The following is a 20,327-nucleotide window of genomic DNA, read 5'->3' on the forward strand; positions in this document are numbered from 1 at the left end:
CTGAAGAAAACCAAGGTTGAGGTGTTTCCTTTAAAAACCTTTATTAATCTCTTGTGTGGTACTAGTGCTATGATTTAGCAGCAGTCCTTTATTTCTATTGCATATTATTTTAGTAGAACAGTAGTACATTCATATACTGGCTGCTCCAGTCTGCTGGCAAACATTAGCATTCAAGCTTACATTTTTGACAAATGTGCAGACAGGAATAGCATGAATAGGCATCTTAAATATTAACAACCTAAGCATCTGTTGTGAAACAAATTTAATATATTTACTCTGTTTTTCTCACATTGTTAGAAAAGGTTATAATAAGTGCATAATTTCAACTTTAGTTAGCAGAAGTAACTGACTGTATCTTTCACTACCTCTCCAAGTGTTTAACACAATCACCAGTCATAAATACTTTAATTAACTTGGTTAAGCACATTATTAAATACACTTTCAACAATATGCATACAGTGTAACATGTAACAGTAGCCAAAGATGTATCCTAATTGTGCACATCTTAAATGACTATACATTTTATAAATATATCAAATATGTTTATTCTTCATCACATTTGACACCTGCTACTTTATATTCTTTTCTAATGAAAATAAAATGTAGAGTTGTTCAGTCACATGTTATACATAAAATGTAAATAGTACCTACAAAATCCAAAGCATTGTTAAATTGGGGTATGGCTACATGTAACAAGATTATGCAAGAGAAATAAAATCACTGCTCAATTTTATATTCCTTTCTGAATAATGAATACAAATGATAGATGAAAAAGAACAGGGATTTCCCTCCTGAAGAACTAGCTCCTTAAAATGTGGTGGTGGAGGGCAGATAAAGAAGACCTAAAGAACTTCCAAAAGTCTGAATAGTTATTTCCAGAATCAATGCATTCCTCACTTTCCCACAAGCTGAAATATGTAATAAATAATAGTTCTTTGTATGTAAAAGTATTCAAGAGGAATGTCTTTTGTTCAGTTGTAATAAATTAATATATTCTTTGATAACCTACAAAAGTAGTTCTTTTGTCTACCAGCATCTTAATCAAGAACAACAACAAAATGAGTATTGGTTTATTTCTGCCAAGAAGTCTGTTGCCAGCTATACGAGCCTGTGATTGAATAAGATTTGATGTGCTGAGTGATGGTTAAGAAACACTACGTTACATTAGCAAGGACTGAAATTTCTAGAGTAGAATTTCAATTATTTTTTTGTGTGACAGGTTGTGGATTGTAAATTAGGCCTAAAAGGTCAGGTGACAGGCACCTGTTCCTCATTATTGTAAAAATCTTTTGGTTACAAACACTATTAAGCTAAACACAACATGGATATACAGCAGGGACTCTATAAAGCACTCTAGTGGTTTTTCATCTGCTCTGTAAATTTCCAGAAGAGCCATACATAGATATGTCCTTTACACAGATACATCATTTCTTCCATACATGTTGTCTTGGATGACTGCAATTAATATAAAGTACATAAATGCATGTGACTAAATCAATTTTTAGATGATGTCTAGACATATAGTTGAATGTAAAAAAATACTTTTTTAAAATCCCTCTTTCTCCTTTACAGTCTATTGATCAGTTATCAGAATTTTGTTCATTTTTTAAATAGAAACTTCCCCAAATTGCCTCTTATACTTTTTAGATGAGTTCTCATTTTAAATGCTACCACAAAACACTTTGCTCAGTATTCACATATAAGGGGGAAAGTAGCTGCTATATCTTGTCATAGCTTTCTAGCATACATAAAATGGGAAGAAAATCAGGTTTTTCATGAATGCTGTTAGGGAGGGTGTCATCATTTGATCTTCAAACTTGCCACTTCTCTCAGGAGTGTTCAGAATTCTTCTATTGGGACTAGGGAGTGTGGATTAATTTTATGAATGGTTCATCTTTAGATATTGCAGAGAGCAAAGTAAGCATGCATATGGAAAAGATCAAACGACAACAAGGTTACGAAATATTAAAGGTGCCAGTTGCTTTTAATGAGCAAAGGAGAAGGATTTGGAATAAATTAGATAAGTCAGATTATTCTGTTATTTAAATGTTTTTGTCTTTTTTTGGTTTTACATAGTTTATGCTTATTATATTAAGTATTCATTTTTAGCATTTGTGATCAGATTATGAAACAGTCATTACTCTTGCTTTTCAAATTGATTGGGTTTTCAAACTCCAAAACTCTGTGATGATTTTTACAAATTGGTTTACATTTTGACAGAACAGAGTTAAGTTAATTAATAGATCAGGCACGAAAAATCATCCACGGTAGGGTATATTTTCTGGTAAAATGAAAGTTATGTTTCAGCATGATGAGCATCAGGCTTCAGTAATCTGTTCCTCGTGTGGAATGAACACTTCCTACTTCGAGCTAGCAGGCACCTACTGTTTATTTACGCTGCATTAAACTGACAGCTCAGCAATCAGAGGAAAAATATTACTTACCTTCCTGAAGTAAATACCAGTTTATAGGTTAGTGCACGTATTTATATTCCTGTCACCACTAAATAACGGCTCTGTCTCCATTTTAATATCTACCTGTGCTATAATCCAGGGCTTCAGACTCTTCCTGGTTGGGAGTAGGGGTCGAGAGGAGTTTTTCTTATCATTTCCCAGTGGCAAAACTTTAAAGAAGAGTAATTTCATCTTCTCATTTCTGTCGTGTGAGAACCAGTTGAAAGAAATGTTATGCACTTTTACTTTGCATACCTCAACTATAACATCAAAACCCCCAAAGAATCTGCATGCCACTTAAAATAGTCATCTTAAAGCAACCTCAGGACAAATATGTTCAAACACATTCAAGAGTGTGTTTGCTGAATTAACTTTCTACAAAGTTCCAAATAGGTTAAACTATTTGATTCCTTAGATAATGACTATGATAAAGTGTCTTCCCTTCCAAATCTTAGATGGAAGGCTTCAGTTTTTAAGGAAGTTAAGTGGGACTCATTGGTTGATTGATTGATTCTCTTAGCTTTCCCCTGGAAATACTCTTGTGTCCTTCATTTGTGTTGTTAATCTGCTATACTTAAAACAAGGTAGATTTCTACTTTCTTAGAATATTAAGTGTATTTGTTGTTTTCTTTTAAAGTAAAGGTCCCTTCTCTTTCAAAACTTCTTTGAAACATCAAAATCCTGTTCAAGTTGAATTCCCAAACTCATGACTGACTTTTGAGAAAATGCTTATTCTCACTTAAATTATCTAAGAACCTCTTATACTCATTGTCTATTCACAGTTGTCAATCTCTAATCACATATTCCACTGACATTAGAGCAGAATATGGCCTTAATACAGCATATAAATCAAATCTGCTACACGAGTTTCTTTTCCTTCACTATACCAAAGAAAAAAGTGTCTACTCTGGTGATTTATATATCATTCCTAACTGCGATTCTCAATGGTAAGTCTATTTAAACTTGATGTCTTCATAGAGTGTGATCAACACATTAACACACATTATTTTGTACTTTTGAACTTATGCCAACGGTACCTTTTGCTGTTTATTTTTTTAAAAGTCTTTTTTAAGATCAGATATTTCATTTCAGAGTAAATAGATACAGATTGTGTGTATATATATTCAGGGTGAGATTTAGTAGTGTAGCATTTCTCCAGCATATTGGCCTATTTTTATTCTTTCAAGTTATTCTGTATCATTCCACAGTTGTTGCTGTCTGAGATTCGTAATAGAAATTGTAATCACCTCTTTCAATGGACTTTCAAGGATGTAATTCAGTTTAGTTATAAGAGGTGAAAATTAGTTAGCAGGTTCCCCAGGATTTATGTCCCTAGTTTCTGCTGGAATTTATTCAGTCCAGTTATTTGACATTTAGTAGAGAAGTGTCTTATAATCAAAAATTAAGAGTTGGTTCAGTTTCCAGTGGAGGAAAGATCTTGCTAGATAAAACATTTAACTGTGCAAATATTTTATTATGCTCATCACTCATTTTAGAGCCCGCTTAGTGTTGCATGCATTTTTGAGTACCTAGGGGTGCAGGTCCCCCAGATGAGGCTGAAATGCTTGCAGAAGAGGCAGATGTCTAGCTGCACCTGGTTGTGCCTTTACTAGAATGTCTGTGGACCCGAGCTGGCCCCCCTGCTCTTTCCCCTTCCCCCCAGGTGTGCAGGAAGTAGAGGGCGGTGTACCCGGTGAAGTGGGTGGACTCTACCCAGAGCTATGACCTGATTTGTGACGCACCCTCAGAACTGCAGTAATGGTCCAGCTGCTTCACAGGCAACTGGTAACCTCCTCATTTGGGGATGCTTCTGCCTTGCTAGCAGTGCCAGAGAGAACTTCATCATTGTCACCTCATCAAAGACTACTTTTTCAGACCTTTCCTTTAGGGCTAGTTTTGGAGAACAGCCTCTGAAATTTGGAGGGTAAGTGCCAGAAAAGTTCCTACGGTCAGTTCCATATGGAGAATCAGAGCTACAAGACACAGAGAGGCAGGCATTTAGTGTCCGGGGGAGGTCTCTATGTTGGGGATGTTGCTTTTTCTCAGTTATAGATGATTTGGGACTAGATACCAAGAACAATTCTTCAGTGATCATTTGTGTGTGTGTGTGTGTGTGTGTGTGTGTGTGTGTGTGTGTGGTGAGATATGGTAGCAATTTCCCAGGGGAAATTATCAGCCCTTCTTTCCTTGAGGTATTTGAGGAAAAGGTATTCAGTACTCTGTGTGATGGAGAATTCTTCAGATGCAATTTTCCTGGAAACCAAGCATGTAGGAGAGTTTATTGCTGGAGATCCCTCTTTAGTTTTACTCAGTGGTTTCTGATATGCTGTCAAGAGTGTGTAAATGATAATTTGGCCTTTTAATGTTTTTAATATTGAGGATTTAAAAAAGTTTTATGTTATAAATGTTTTATTGTAATAATTACTATGAATAAAATAGAACCTGAGATTGCAGATACTTTTTGATATGAAGGTAGTCTTGAATATAGCATATCCATAATTAACTGTTTGATGTTGAATGCAACTGAGTTTTCCTGTTTCAGTGAACCACACAATGGAAATCATTGGGGATTATCAGCAGAGCTATGTGATTCTTGATATATAGCAAGTTCTTATTTCCCCCAGAAAGTATTTTATCAGTGAATAAAGTACTAAATCAAAATGTTTACAGTTCTAAATTTTAGAAGAATTTTTGAATTGGTAAAATAATGTTAAATGTCTCCCTTGTATTTTCACCAATTGAAATGATACTTACACATTCTGTTTAATGGTAGACAGATTCTGAAGACTGAGAGGAAAGGACAATATTTTAATAACTGTGCTTAAAAATACTCTTAGAGGTGGGCTCCTTTTTGGGTGGTTTAAGAGGACTAAAAAACAATTTAGAACATTATCTTAAAAGTTTAAAAATGACAGCCTTAGTTTGTATGGAGTCATTGTATTTTAATAATACTGTGCGCTTATTAGTGTTATTAGAGCAGTAGACAGTTAATTACAGCCTTTTCTGAGACATGTTAACTGTATATTAACAATCATGTTAAAAAAGAATGATGTATACTCCTTGCATACAAGCTGCTGCTTGCTAAACTCTAAAAAATTTCTTTTAGAATGTATGGAGTCAGATTTTTGGTCCAGCATCATCAAAACATTTTTCTACTAAGATTTCTTAATTTTAAAACTTTTTGTTGGATTATAACATTTTCTTCTTGTTTTCCTTTTTTTGTAATTAGTATTGGCTTGATGATTTTTGCTAGTGGCATTAGAAATTATTGCCCCTCAGCAGTTTTAGCTTTCCCATATTGTATTTGGAAATGCCCACATTTTCTTGTTTTTTTGATGACTTTGATCCCTTGAAAGCTTATTGAGTTGATTTAGCACCTCTTAATACTTCTTTTTGTGAATCATTTTAGTTACTGTTTCTTGAGTCAAACTCTTTCCTTACAATTCTGTATAACCTAATATTTCAAATACATTTGAGCAGCTGATCAGAATGGCATTTCTAAAATTATTTCATTGTTCAAATCTCAAACCTGGGTTTTAGCTGTGGTTTGGAGCATGGCAAAACAACAGATAAATGAAACTACAGGGGTTTAAAGCTGGATTTACCTTTAGACGGTCTATCATATTTTTTAATTCTTTGAATTTTCTTGATAAATCAGAATTTGTACCTTATAATGTGGCATTCAAAAATGCTCTAGGATTCCCGCTTTATCAAGTTCATAGGTGCTACTATTATTTATTTCTGTAAATTATTAAACTGCCAAAAAGGAATTAAGTTTAAGGTACATGACTATTCTACATAAAATAGGGAAAAGAGTTAGCTGTCTGTGGCTTGTACACAGTAAGCATTCATGAAAGAAGTGCTAAAATAATAACAATAAATATTGAAAATAGATCATGCCGATAAAGATTTATTGGGAAAAGAGACTTTTCTTCCTCACATTCTGTTTTCATGGGGGTTATCTGAGCTCTTAATCTACACATGCCCCAGTTTTCTGGATAATTGGCTGCTTTTCTTCTTTAACTATGTGTGCTGTCATTTTTTTGACAGAAGCACCAGGGTTTCTGTTTTATCCTCATTGTCTGACCTTCAGGATTAGGTTAAGTATCTCTGTTCAGGTTCATGGTCCTTTGGTGTATGATTGTTGTAATAAATGTACCAGAGTCAACTCTCCTGAGTTCCTTACAGTTAGGACACCATGTGGTGGCCTTTCTGATATTCCAGAGCTCAAAGTACCACGGACTAGTGGCCCAAGGCTAATTGACCTCTACCTGTTCTTTCTTACCATAACATTCTTTTTTTTCAGGATGCCATTGAATAAATATTAGCTATGATTATTGCATAAATACATTTTTATTTACTGTAGCTGTATACATTGTTTTTAAACTTTTCTAAGATTCAGGGTGCTTATATTAACAAAGATTTCATTCCATTCCTTAAAACTAATACTAGAGTTTCAGTAGGGTTGTTAGCTGCATCTAAAACATCCTGAAAAGTTCAGGCATCCTATGAAAGTTATCTTAAAAAAAAAAAAAAAAGACACTTCCTTTTAAAATGTATTCTCATTTTAAAATGTGTGGGGCTATTTGCAGGCATTTCTATTTAGTTACACAAAAGAAAGAATTCTTTAAGTGGTGCACTGCTGTGTGACCTATTACATTATCATGCATATTCTGTCTCTTTAAAAACACAGTCTCCTCTATTTGCCCTATTAATTGTTGATATGTTGCCATCCACGAGACAAAAATTAGAGCTGTAATTAAATAATCATGTGATGCTCCTTAGTGCCAGTGAGAGCAAACTCATTTTTCCAGGCCCTGATGGTCACTGATTATTGTATTACTACTGGCTTGCTTTATTTTTTTTAATGATTCTCTATCTGTGGCTTACCTAACTCCTGTCCTTCTTTTCAAAATTAAAGAAAGTAAAAAATGTTCAGCCAGTTAATTGGCTGGAGGTCCTCAGGGACATAAGGTAGACATACCTCTTTTGCTTTTGGTCACCTGGTAGGTTCTTTGGGGAGACTACATCAGTGGTGTGGTTGCCTGCCATTTAATTTACACTGGTGTTTTGGCTGGGATGGAGGCATATGGGGAATGCCAGGAGAATTACAAAAGGAGCCGGGTATTAAAATTCAGAAATGATTAAAATTGAAATAAAAGGATGCTGCTTCTTTGCCAGTACTCTGGCAGTCATAATGACACATAGAGATTAGTTTCCACCTTCATCTTTTCCTTCTTTCTCATTTCCTCTTGTTTATTGTTGACACATTTTCCTTATGTCTGTCTCTTGTCTCTGTGTCTTTTTGCACCATTATGCATTCCTCCTTCTCTCTCTTTCCTTAAGCATGGAGAAGCCTACTTAACCTTATTATAACAATAACAGAATAGGTTATTAATATTTAATATGCACATGATTAAAATTTCTCTCCCTTAAACATAGGTCAGCTGTATTATTATTAACCGGCATGTAATTTTTCATTTAAAATATTCTTATTCTGCCTTGCTGTTTCTGAAATGCAGTCTACTTCAGTAGTGATTTAATACATAATGTTTAGAAAACTGTGGTCGGCTAGTGAGAAAAGAACTTACCAGTCATGGATAATCAATTATGCATGAATTCAAATGTAACAGATGGAATCTGGTGAGTTAAAGTTTCTCTTTGCCTTAGTGTTTTTTTTTTATTTGTTTGTTTGACACCTGTCTCTTACATATAGATAAACATCTAGCATAGCATGTGAGAAATTTCCTCACATCTTTGTTTTGTCTTCAAAGTGAACTTAATTTTTTAAATTAAATGTAAAGGTAGATAATTTTTTAACTGGTCTTAAAGATTATCAGATTCTGTTTCATCATTTTATAGATATGGAATCTGATCCTGCTTAGCTAATGAAGGATCCCCTTTAGATAGCTAGTGGAGTAAGAAGCAATAACCAAATCTTTACTCCACTACTTTCCCTCCTATGTTATTTACCCCCTATCTTTCACCTGAGTTGTTTAATAAGAGGGGTGTTACATTAACTGTGGGTATAAAGGATTTCTGATGCAAACAGTGGTAGACTAGTTTTAATAGTGTAATACACTCTTGCATGACATGTAAGTATTATCTATGTATAGAAATGTTTTGCTATATATGTATATTGTAGATATACACATTTATTCATACTTGAATGTTGGACATACAATTGGATTTCTTAATTTTACTAAGAATGCCATAAGATTTGGTTTTATATATCCTAAATTGTAGTATGTGCCAGTCTTGGTTGCAGGGTTGTAAATTTTTAGTGACAAATTCCCTATGTGCAAAGTGAACTAAAAAGTTATTTTTGAGGGCCTTGTTGCCTCTAATGAGAGATAAGTTCAGTTTTCATTATTAAATAAATATGTAGTGTTTACTCAATTGTAGACATAATAGAAAAACAGTGGATATTGACCATCTTTAAAACAATGCATTCTCAAAACAGTTACAAGCTGGTCCCCATCAAAATTTTTCATAAATATGCTGTTTGTTTCTCTCCCTTGTGTGTGTGTGTGTGTGTGTGTGTGTGTGTGTATAAAATACAAATGAAAAGTCTTTACAAAATAAATAAAAATACTTGATTAAAAAATAGCCTCAAGGCTATTTCTTTTTTTTAAGCTATAATGTAGGATTATTTATAAACTTTTTTCTTCATATCAACTAGAAATTTGCATGCATATTTATATTCCTTGTCAGTTATCTAATGAATTAAATTTCACAATAAACACACTAATAAAGAAAGGCACCTTCAGGATAGTTAACTAGGTATGCCTTAGCTATACTGTGAAGCTGTTTTTTAGTATTTTATTTAATGCTTTTATACATGATATCTTTTAAATTCAGCTTCACTATATATTAATATTCCTTAGTCATGCATATCCCAGATACATATACATATAGATATAAACTTCAATAAAATATAATTTGTAAATGAATTTCTAATTCATTAAATTCTCTCAGTAATATTAAATTATATCCTAATATAAAATATACTGATAGGAATAGGTTGATTTAAAGTAGACTATAGGATAATGTATTAGAGGAAAAGATGTTTCTAATTGTATAAGAAATAAATACTTTAATCCTTATTACTATCACAAAAATAATAATTGACAAATCAAATTCAAAAGACTTTCTTTTAAAAAATCATTTTCTTTTGTTTTAAAAAATGGAAACTAAAGTCTTTATAGGTGGACAATTTATGAATTATTATATAGATCACACTTTTACAGTGCTGCACATCAGTGTGTGACATTCTAAAAACTGTTTAATGGGAATGTGTGCTATTTCACGAATGATTTTTACTCTTTGGAAAAACATCCAAAAAGAACTTTTGGATTTAATATACTCTTGTTTGTTTGAGTTTTGTCTATGTTTCCTTATCTTCATTTTCTAATATTTTGTATCGCATAAAACCTTAAAAGGGAACCATCTTCTTGCATTGGAGAACCCGCAAAGTGGGTGAGACCTTGATCCAGAATTAACCATCCTGTTGATTATCCTTGGGTTGGGTATTCATCATATGGATAGTTATCCAGGGTAGACTGGACTGTGGCAGTCAGCAGGGAAGGACAAAGCAGAGGAAATGCGTTGTAACACATTATTTCCCTGAAGGTTGACATGATATTTTCACGATACTTCTGCCAGTCTTAGGTCTAAATGAAAGAATGTTTTGCTTTTTTTTTTTTAAATGTGATAATATATGTAACATAAAATATGCCATTTTTATGATTTTTAAATATGCAGTTCAGCGACATTAATTACATTCACAGCATTGTGTAACTATCACAATCTGCTTCTGACTCCTTTCTATTAGCCTGAGTAGAATGTGCTTTAGTTTTGCATTGAACTTTGTTTTGCTTTAGCAAATCTCAAACTTTATAGTCATATTTAATCGTTATCCAGTTGTTAAGCATTTGTTTCTGGTGGTGACTTTCCTTTCCAGTGGACAATTCATGGTCTAGCATCATGTGGTGTTGGGCATGGAAGTACAATATCAGATATTGCCTTTGGATGATGTTCCCACAAAAATGACCTTGACTAGGATTCAAGGCCCATTGTAACCTCAAACTCTTTCTCCCTACAATGAAGCCAGGAAAAATTACCAATAATATTCATATCACTAAGTAAATTTTGATTATGTCTTAGCTAAAGGTTGAATGGGAAGGGTGCCTTTTGACTTGAGAGGAATCAAAATCCCTTGAGCTTCCTGTGAGTATTAAAGGCACAGCAGGTAGGGCTGGGATGCCCTGCAATTGGCCCCAGGGCATAGACAGTATGAGCACTTTGGTTCTGCTCAAGTGCAGTGATTCAGTCTGGAAATAAATTGAGAAGCTCACTCAAGGTTGAATTTTTGGGGGGGGGGGTGGGGAGGGGAGCATGCCCAACTATGTTGAAAAAGAATTAGAGGAAACTCAGATGGTTCTGGCTCCAGTAAATAATAGACTGGTTTTAGAACTGTACTTCCATGTGTAATTTTGTGGTTAGTTGCTTATGTCTGTGATGATAAATCACATACCTGCACAGGATTTCTGGCACCCCAGTAAATCTCGAGCAAGTGCCCAAATGCTAATTTATCATGGTTCCTCAAATAGCATACCTTTATTCGCCAAATCAGTGATCTAATGGCTTCTCCCCCTTACTCTTTTTGGTTTGTTTGAAACGAGTGGCTTGCTTATACATACATACATACATACATACATACATACATACATACCTCTTTCCTTTTTTTCTCTCTTTCTTTCTCTGTTTTCTTTTCTGTGGTAATGAAGCTTGAACCCAAGGGTACTCTACCACTGAGCTACCACAAGACCTTTTTATTTTTATTTGGAGACAGGGTCTCACTAAGTTACCAATGCTGCCCTTGAACTTGTGATCCTGCCTCAGTCTCATCCCCTACCCTCTCCTGGAGTAACTGGAATTACAGGTGTGCACCACTATACCTTTCTTAAATTTTGGGCCACTGCTGACTCATAGAAGAGAGTTAACATTTCCAAGTGATGCCAGGATTGGGATAAAAACTTGACCTCACAGGTGTCCTAGTCAGCATATTTGATTCCCTGTATTCAAAACATTACTTAACCCAGTGGATGCCAAACCTGCCTGTACCTCAGAATCACCATGGGAATTTTAAGAAATTGAATGACCAGCTCCCACCCTCAGCCATTCTGATTTAATTGCAGAGAGGTGCAGCCTGAACATCCTGAGTGTGATCCTGGCACCTGGCTTTACTTCCTAAAATTTTTAAGCAGCATTCTAAGAAGCACTGGCTCATAAAAACAGCTTTTGAATTTCTTCCCTGTGATGGCAGGCACAGTGAGAGACTCCAGGAATATATACATAACAAACCTTGAGATGCTTACAGCCTTGCAGTTTGGTGATGTAGGCATACAAAATATGGAATGTCACATTGCAAGCAGGATATGTAGAGTAATGGAGCATAGGAAATAACCAACAGCTGGAGCAGGCTTTGGACAAAGAGGTGAAATCCAGCTGCGTATTAAAGGAGATAGCAGAAGGGAAATTCCCAAGTGAGAAGGACCTGGAACAGCACTACTGGAACCAGGGGGACAAAATGAAACATCCTAAACTCTTGAGTACTCTGGTGAAGATCTCTGCACTGGTAGATGCAATGGTATATGCAGGAATCTTTTCTGCTCCCTGTTCAATTTTGGATCTAGGTCCATATAGTACCAGTTTTGATGAAATTATTACCATTGTGGCTGGTCAGAGATATGATTCCTACTAACATCTATGGAACAAAAGGTAGCTTTTCAAAGTATTTGTTCAATACATTTTTGCTAATATAAAAGTAATTTTCAACAGCAGTATTTCTGGGTGAAAGGCTCAAATATCTTGTTGGTTTCTAGAAGCCAACTGCAACAGTTGCTCTTGTCCAGATCTCCCCAAACTAGCAAAAACATTGGTCTATTTTTTTTTTCTCTGCTATAATCATGACCTTTGTCTATTAAAACCATATCATAAATTACCAGTAGGTATTTATATCTACCCCAAAGTAATTAGGAAACAACTTTTGATCACCATCAATCTAACTGAAACTCAACTTATTTGGGGAAAAAGATTAAAAACAAAAACATTAAGCCCTATATTTAAAGTTCATTATCATTACTCTTTTATCTCTCCTGCAACATTTTCAAGCCTTTTGCCATTATTTTCTGCAGTGTACCATTATTTGTTTGGTATCTGGATACCCTCCCAGTTTGAGTAAGTATCTACAATTAAAGCTTCCAAAAGAGCCATTTCCAAGGGCAGCTATGCTTACTTAATGTGGGGGCCGAGGTAAGGGTGGGAATGACTCTGTGGTTTTTAACTTCACCTATGAGATATTTAAAATGCTCATGGAAAGGAGCATTTGGAGTAAATGCATATTAGTCCGACTGTATTACAGGACCCTTTCCTGTACAGACATGTTTAAAAAGTTGTCTTAAATTTGTGTCCAGCAGTACACAAGTATAATTTCATGCAGCTTTACAGATCTATGGGCTAATTCTAAAATAGAAAAATGGTCTTGATTCAGACATTATTAGAAAGTCTGATAGCCATTCAGTACCACTAAGATTCCTCCTGACCAGGTCGTGGATTCACTTAGTTGTCTTTTACAGGAATTCTTTAGGTAAACTCTATCCAGTGGAACTTTCTGCAATGGAGAAGTGTTCTGTAGCTATACTGTGCATTATGATAGCAACAACAGTCCCATGGGGGCTATTGGGCACTTGAAATAGGGTGGAGGAACTAACTTGTAATTTTATTTCATTTTAATTCAAATTTAAATGGTATAACCACCTTCTCCACTATTCCTTTCTCTTCACTTCTGCAATCTCTGAAAAGTATTGTCAATGTAGTATAATAGTGGAAATTGGTTTCAAGTGACACTGTGAGCGTTTTGCTCCTGTATATTCATTCATAATGTAAATATTATGAGGATACTGCATAACATTTCTGGTAGTATGGCAGTGAGCACAGACTTCTACCACAGGGCTTCCAGTCTAATAACGGAGCTATTTATTAAACCAGTAATTAGCAGGTTTATTAATTGATTAAGATTATGATGACTGTTACAAGGGAGAAATACAAAGTATTGTGAAAATATATAATGGAGGCCAGACCTTTTTGTAGGATTAGTCAGAGAGTTGAGTCAGAGAAAAGCAGTCCCTTCCCCAAGTTCAGTGCTGGGTCAGTTAGCTGCAGGACTCACAGTTGAGAGCCATGCCATGACCTCCAAAGATGTGGGATCTGTATGATGAAGCTACATGCACACACATACTGCAAACATCTGAACTCGAGCAAGTGAATTCTTTCTAAAACTGTTTGCAGTTGTGATAATGTCAGTTATAGATAATACGTGATAAGAAGGTGCAAATGTTTACAGGATATTGCATTTCCTCTCCAATATATGTTTTGACAAAGTTGTTTGGGCTGCAGCCCCAGCGTTTCCTCCCTGCTCTTACAAATTGGAATTTGGTCCATTCAAGAAACGATGTGGAAATCAGTACTGACATCCCAGACAGACAAAATGAGACACATGACAGCAAAACATATGGCTTGAATAGACATCCTTATATGGCCAACACAGACCATATTCCCAGAAATTCATATATGGAAAACACCACCTGCAGCTAAAGCCAAAAAACAAAGAGTTGATATGACAAAAAGAGCAATATGCTACATAAATTGTGATACTTTAAGAGTGTAGAGAGATAGCCAACTGTATTTGAATTTAAAAAGATGAAAAAAAAAAAACATGTCCTTAGAAAGTGTTATGGTGGTGAGCATTGCTTTACTAACACAGTCACTGGCGAAGTTGCTATATCTTAAAAGCATTCGAATTCTAAATGCTTTCTCTGTTTATTACAAATGTATGTGCTATTCAGAACTCTGAATGTGTTTTAATGCTTTCAGATATCTGCCTGCATATTTATCTTAATACGTTGCCATCTGAAACATGCAGTAGTCCTTTCATTAAGTTTTTAAAAATCTTGTATATCAGTTACAATATTTTATCTTTGCTTCCTTTGTGTAGGAATGCCTTCCAGTATGAATGCCTTCTCATGTGAGAGAAAATTGATGTACTCTGTTTTAACTGTATGTCCACATGTTAAATAGTTCATGTATTTGAGTTGCAATATTTCATGTTCGTGAAGTTTTTGATAGCAGTATTTATAAAATTTGACTTTTTAAAATGTTTGCATCTTTATGACTAAATATATACCTATGTAGAATCAGTTGATGATTTTTCTCCCTGCCATGAAAAAGAACTTTCGCTTACATATGCCTAGGCAGGTGATATTTTCCTAATTATCTTTCTTTTTTCTTCTTTATTTTAATCTGAGTTTACCCTGACTGTTAACTCAGTGGCTACAATGAATATTCTAAAGGAGTAGATAGTGTGTAGTAATTCAGTTCATCAATGTAGTATACCACTATGGTATAAAGTTCTGTGTGCCATTTTACTTCTGTCCTTTCTTATAATCATACAGTTCTGGAATAAAGAATATGCTCCGGAGAAAATTATTTTATCTATGTGATTAATAGGTCCATGAATGTAATATATTGTTACTCTTTATAATAAAGTCATTATTAGATATCTTATGTTGCTTATTCTGTTTATCATTTCCCAAGGTCATGTCAGCCCCTATTACATACTTTAATGATTTGTGTTTATGAATAGGTTTGTGATTCCTGGATAAAAGTGCTATTCAGATTTAAAGACTATTATTTTAATCCCTGTATTACATTAGCATTGATCAGGTCATTAGGAAGCATTTTGTCTTATTTATTTGTGTAAAATGATGGGATAAACATTTATAATATTTTATTCTGATGTGTCTTAATATCGATATTTTCAGTAACCTTAAGTTTTCTTATGTTTTAGATCAAATTTTGTTTTGCCCTACAGTCTTCTTTTCTTTCTTTTCTAGTCATTCAACTTGAGGTGAAGTTGCATGAGTAAATGGCATATTCTTCTGTAGTCTGGCATAATTTTTCTTTATTTTAAAAATTTTGCTATTATTTTTAAATTTGTTCAACATGATACTAGAATGCACTGTCCCTACTGAGAACAAGTCAGGTTTCAGGGAAATATGTCAGGCATTATTAATTTGGAGTAACTATTAGAATACCCATATTGGAAATTACAAATTTAACCTGTCATGTTGAGAAAAAAATCATTATCATCATAATATTCTGCTTTTTCTTTTAAATGTCTTCTTAAAATATAATTTTAAGTTCATCTACCCAGAATAGACATCCCCACAAAGGTACTACATTTTGCCCTTTTTGTGTATTTCCTTATCAATTATATTTCTTAATTCTTAAGCTAAAATAGCCTCCTCCATATTTCCCCACATTTAAAAAAATGTAGCTTTTAGTAAAAATTGCCTTACATTTTTCCCCCTTGTTTTGGGTGCTCTGTCTTGTTTGATTAGCACATGTTCTTTTACTCAAGGCTTCTGTTTATGTGTGCCAAGATTCAGGTTGCCTTCCTCGATTTTGACTAACCTTTCCGGTTTGTGGGTGAAACTTGGATGTTATTAGAGTGATATATTTTCATTGTGTTTCTCCTAAAGTTGTCCTCCCCCAGGAGGCCATAATTTCCTATACTTTATCTTCTACTTTACCTTCTGCTTTTCTTAGATTTCTAGTGTAAACAGTGTGTCTAAGAGTGTATTGGTAGCTTTAAAGAGCCTAATTTGCATATTTCCCTCTTATCTCAGTACTTGTGCTAACTTGTTGCTTTTTTTATGTGTACCAAAATGTTTATCTGACTGATTTTTGTCTTTTCCCTACCAGTGTTTTCTACAAAATAATTCTTATAACTTTTTGTTCTTGTTTAGTGATTAAAGGCATTAAATCTTATGTTTAGTACCTTCAGGGTGCTAAAATGGTGGTACTAAAACCTAAAGGCCAAATGACGCATTTCTATTTTGGGTGAGATTGTAATGTTCTTCATTTTTATATGAGCTATATTTAATAGATTATCTAAAGATAATACTTAAGTGATAATGATCATTGATCTGAGGACTTTACCGTAGATTACAGCAAAAGTATATTTATTGCTACAACAGATGTATTTACCAACCCCAACTTTCCTGTCTCTCGCCCGATGTAAATTATTTTAAGAATGATGACATCTTTTCCTTTGTAATAACAAGTCAGGTCTCTTTCAAGTGACCCAAATTTTAATTCCACCATTATGGGCCGCATATTTCTTCCTCCAAAGTGTTCTATGACTCTGACTTGTACAGAAAGCTCTTACTCGGCTGCTTTTAAATGTTGACTCTTAATAGTTTAGGAACCACCATCCTTTGAGAATAAATACTTGGGAGAGCGTTTCAAGGCTCCTGACCTTTATTGCTCTGCAAAATGTTTCTGCACCCTCTGCGCTTCTCCAGAGAGATCCACCTCCCAACTGTCCCCTGCGGCCACTTCCTGAAGTCTCCCCACCTCAGTCCTCAAGCGCCTGTCACCTGCAAGACTCCGTCCCTTTCCCGCGGGGCCAGTGCGTCCTCCGCGCCCCCGCCCCCCGGCGCCCGCCTGTCCCTCGGGTGCCCGCCTGCGACGCCCCCGGCGTATTCCTTTTTGTGGTTTTTGTGGCGTGTGAGTGGGTGGTTAGTTTTCCCCCCGGCCCTCGCCCCCTCCTCCCCGTCACTTTCATTCCTCCCGCCCCCGAGCCCGTTCTGCCCCTCCTCCCGCCCCGCTCCCACTCGCACACCTGCCCTCGTCGCCCGCGCGCCGCGCGCTCCCCTCCCCGCTCCGGCGGCCGCTGCCAGGGAAGCCCCCTCTCCTCCTCCCCTCCGCGCTCTCCCTGGCGCGCCTGGCGGCGGCCAGCGCTAACCCTCGCGCAGCGCCCTGTTATTCTGGGTATTGTGTGTAATAAATGTCGGGCCGCCTCACTCTAATCAAGCTCATTACAAATTCTTGCGCGCCCGGGGCCGGAAATCGTGCGCTCCCCCCACCCCCAGCGCCCGCACTCATTCACTAGTTACTTGTCTTTAGGCTTTTTAACTCGCCGCCCCCACCCCCTCCCCCAATCCCGGCCCTCCAGCCCGGGTTTTAATCCCCATCCCTTTTCCGCCTTCTCCGTGCACCCTGCCCCCCCGCCGCCTTCCTCCTCCGCTGCGCACCCCCTTCCTCCTCCTCTCCCTCCCCCCGCCGCCGCCGCCGCGGCCGCCGCCGCCACTTTCTCGCTCGCTCCCGCTCCCCGGACGCGGCGGATGAGCCGGCCCCGCTGGGGAAGGCTCCGGGCGGCGGCGGGCGGCCGGGAGGAGGCTGCGTGCTCGGGGCTGGGGCTGCGAGCGGGGTGATTTTGTATTAAAATGAGGAGGAGGAAGAAGAGGCAGCCACAGCGGCGGCGGCGGCGGCAGCAGCAGCAGCAGCAGCAGCAGGAGCAGCGGCGTAGAGGGCTGCAGCCCGGGCGGACGCGCGGAGCCGAGCTGGGCACGGCGGCGGCGGCGACAGCGGCCGGGATGAGTCAACTAATAATTTAATGGGGGCAGAGACGGCAGCGAGGGGGAGAGCGACCGAGGGAGAGAGAGAGAGAAACAGCCCCGTCCGGGGACTCGCGCTCACACGCACGCACACACAAACACACACACACACCTCTCCCTGTGCCACCCAGCAACAACCGGCCTCGTCACAACAACAACAGCAACAGCCGCCCTCTAGCCTGCCCGGGGGCCGTGCGTAAAGCCAGGGCGACTCCAGAGGACGCTTCCCACCCCCCTCTCGCATTTCGGGAAACTCCTGATCAGTTTTGTTGGGTTCTGGGCTTCTTTTTTTTTTTTTACCCCCCAAGTCCTAGTGCCATTGTGGTGCTCGTTGTTTACCTCGGACTCTGGCTGAGTGAGAGCTTGGCGACTTTTTGGGGGGAGGGGGCGGGGAGTTCGTCACTGCCGAGGCGGTAGAGGTGGCTGGGGTGCCTTCTGATCTTCCTCCTCCTCCTCCTCCCCCCTCCCCCCCGATCCTCTCTCTTCCCCTCACTCACTGGGCTCCCCAGACGCTCCCAGCCCCGCGTCAATGGGCAGAGAGAGGGTCCTCGGGGCTGTTGTCAGCGAGGGCGGAATCAAAAGTGGCATTTTAGTGCCTTTCCGGGGCTTTTCTCGAGACCCTCTGCCCCTCACCCTCGCTGTCCCCTGGTAGATGCCCTCGTTGGGGGTGCGAGGCTGTAGGGAAAAAGTTTAAGGTTTGTTAATATTAGTCGCAATCGTTGGGGAGGGGGTGGGGGCGATTGGCAGGGAGGCGAGGTGGCCTTCCCCTCTCCGCGTTCTCCGGGGTTATTGGAGAATAATATTGCAAGTGACAGCCAGAAGTAGACTTTCTGTCCTCACACCGAAGAACCCGAGCGAGCGGGAGGGAGGGAGGGAAGAGAGAAGAGGGGACCTTTTTTTTTTTTCTCCCCCTTCCTTTTTGGAGATCTTGTCCGCAGTGATTTTTTTTTTTTTCTTTTTCTTTTTAAGAGATTCCTCAGTCACCACCTCGCCTCCCCACCACCACCATAGTGTACAGCTCATAACGGGTTTTGCTTTGTTTTTACGATTTCCCCCCCAACGAATCACTTGTCAGATCAATTTTATCTTCTCCCTCCTCCCTACTTCCCACTCTCCCCTCCTCCCCACCGAAAACCCCGTTCTCTGAGGTTAGACATTTTACAAATCATATACGTTGATTTTCGAATTGTGATTTTTTTTTTTTTTTTAAACCCCCTCTCCCATGGCTACTCTTGTAAACGTTTGTTTCTGCCCTTCCCCCGCTTACGGGGGGCGGGGGTAGGGGAAGAGAAAATAATACAATTTCAGGGGAAGTCGCCTTCAGGTCTGCTGCCTTTTTTTTTTTTTTTTTTTTTTTTTAATTAAAAAAAAAAAAAAAGGACATAGAAAACATCAGTCTTGAACTTCACTTCAAGAACCCGGGCTGCAAAGGAAATCTCCTTTGTTTTTGTTATTTATATGCTGTCAAGTTTTGAAGTGGTGAGTTTCAGGTCGGTTTTGCTAATTTCACTCAGTAAAACTGCAGTGTTTCTGTTTCTAGATAGTACTTTGCTTCTTTGTCTCTTTAAAAGGTCACAGTGAAAGCTTGGCCTGGATCGTGCCGGCCATATGGAATGGATAAGGGCACAATCTCTTAAAATGTGATTATGGGGTTCTGTGGGGGCAAGAGAGGCGATCCAGCAAGGAACTCACTGAAAAGGAACCCACAATGCAAAATATAGGTTCTTGAAGCCGAAATTTCGTGCTTTTATTTCTTTCTTTTTCAGGGAAATAATCGCTGAGACTGAGTTTACTGTTTCATTCAGTAATTATTATATATGGTCTTAGTTTATGGGCAGGGAAATGGGATTTTGAGAAAGTAGCCTGCTTTCTGTGTGCCAGCCAGACCTTATACTAATATGGGTTTTTAAATGTGTAACTCAAAAGAAACTCTTCAGCCTGGCATCTGTTGAGACCATGGTTAGTTCCTGCTGCTGTCAGTCCAGGCAGGCCTGTTGGAGGTTGCTCTTTTCAATTCCAAACTGAGGTTTGGTGAACTTTAGCCCTGGGCATAGAGTTTAAAGGAGTAAATTGGGTGTTTTATGTGCATGTAATTTTGCTTTATAATGTAAAGCTTTTTACAGGATGACTTAGTGTTTAATAGATGCTTATAGGTGGATATTCAGAGGACAATTTTGCATGACCTATATGGTATTTTGATTGTCAATACATTAACTAAATTATAATCTATCACTTTCATTTGCTCTACAGCTTATAGTGCTGTTAAGCCTCATGATTACTTAATATGTTGTAGCATTAACTTTGATGCTGCTGTCTATTCCCTGCCACCACCATATTTTTTTTTTCCTCT

At 37.8% G+C, this 20,327-nt stretch overlaps 1 protein-coding gene across 6 annotated transcripts in view; it reads left to right on the top strand.

Moving 5' to 3' along the window:
- Window positions 1–20,327, top strand: part of Satb1 (SATB homeobox 1) — a 94,444-nt gene that overhangs the window by 2,154 nt on the left and 71,963 nt on the right. For 4 of the 6 annotated variants that reach the window (XM_047530631.1, XM_047530634.1, XM_047530635.1 and 1 more), the window contains exon 1: window positions 19,336–19,456. The exons of 1 other annotated variant lie outside the window; for it this stretch is intronic. The gene's annotated coding sequence lies outside the window, so the exon portion shown is untranslated. Of the gene's footprint in view, window positions 1–4,284; window positions 4,378–19,335; window positions 19,457–20,327 lie in introns of those variants that run through there. One more of the 6 variants, XM_047530633.1, reaches the window with a different exon arrangement.

Source organism: Sciurus carolinensis, chromosome 17 (genome assembly GCF_902686445.1).
Source record: "Sciurus carolinensis chromosome 17, mSciCar1.2, whole genome shotgun sequence".
In the NCBI taxonomy this organism is placed as follows: domain Eukaryota; kingdom Metazoa; phylum Chordata; class Mammalia; order Rodentia; family Sciuridae; genus Sciurus; species Sciurus carolinensis.